The following is a 768-nucleotide window of genomic DNA, read 5'->3' on the forward strand; positions in this document are numbered from 1 at the left end:
AGATTGTCCTCTGCCCGAATACAATATCTTTGTAGAAACAACGAGTGTAGTAGGCGTAAAAACACTTATAATGTAATTACAGTAGGTAAAGTGTGGCCCCAAAATGATAGGGTTCTGTTGTTGTTCTACAGTTCTATTATAACACTAGCAGTGGATTCATGCTGAGGAAAACGAAGTATAATAATGAAGATGAATACCGTTGACAAAACACAAAACAATTTATTTACAATGTTTGAATGTTTTGCAATACACTTATTCCATATTCAGCGAAATCTGAAAATAGTGTTACAAAGGCCTCCTTACTCTTAACGATTTACAAACCTCTTGTTACGTATTAAAATTTCCAATGGTCTTAAATTGAGTTAAATGATAATTTAAATTTAGCAGTTAAGTAAAAGCCGATATATAGTCAGTTTATGATATTTGCCAACAAGATTGATACACACAGTTTTCATTTTTAACACAAATTCGTTTTAATGTATACACAACAATACAATTTACAATAACAGTTATTACAAACAATGATTTATAAACAAAAGTTTCACAAACTTAGAAGCAATATAAAGTCTTCTTTCTAGTCTGTAACTTCCTTAATATCTTATTGAGGGTTCACGATGAGCGAGTTAATTTTGAGTTGATGCAGGCACAATTCATTTAACAGTAAGCTAGCTAGCCCTGGAGTCTTTACTGTTCATACGCCTATTAAAGATTGAGTTTCCACCGATGACGTTAGGTAATGTTTTCGTAAAAGTATTTATGTCCAATGTG

Source organism: Limulus polyphemus, unplaced genomic scaffold (genome assembly GCF_000517525.1).
Source record: "Limulus polyphemus unplaced genomic scaffold, Limulus_polyphemus-2.1.2 Scaffold502, whole genome shotgun sequence".
Lineage (NCBI taxonomy): Eukaryota > Metazoa > Arthropoda > Merostomata > Xiphosura > Limulidae > Limulus > Limulus polyphemus.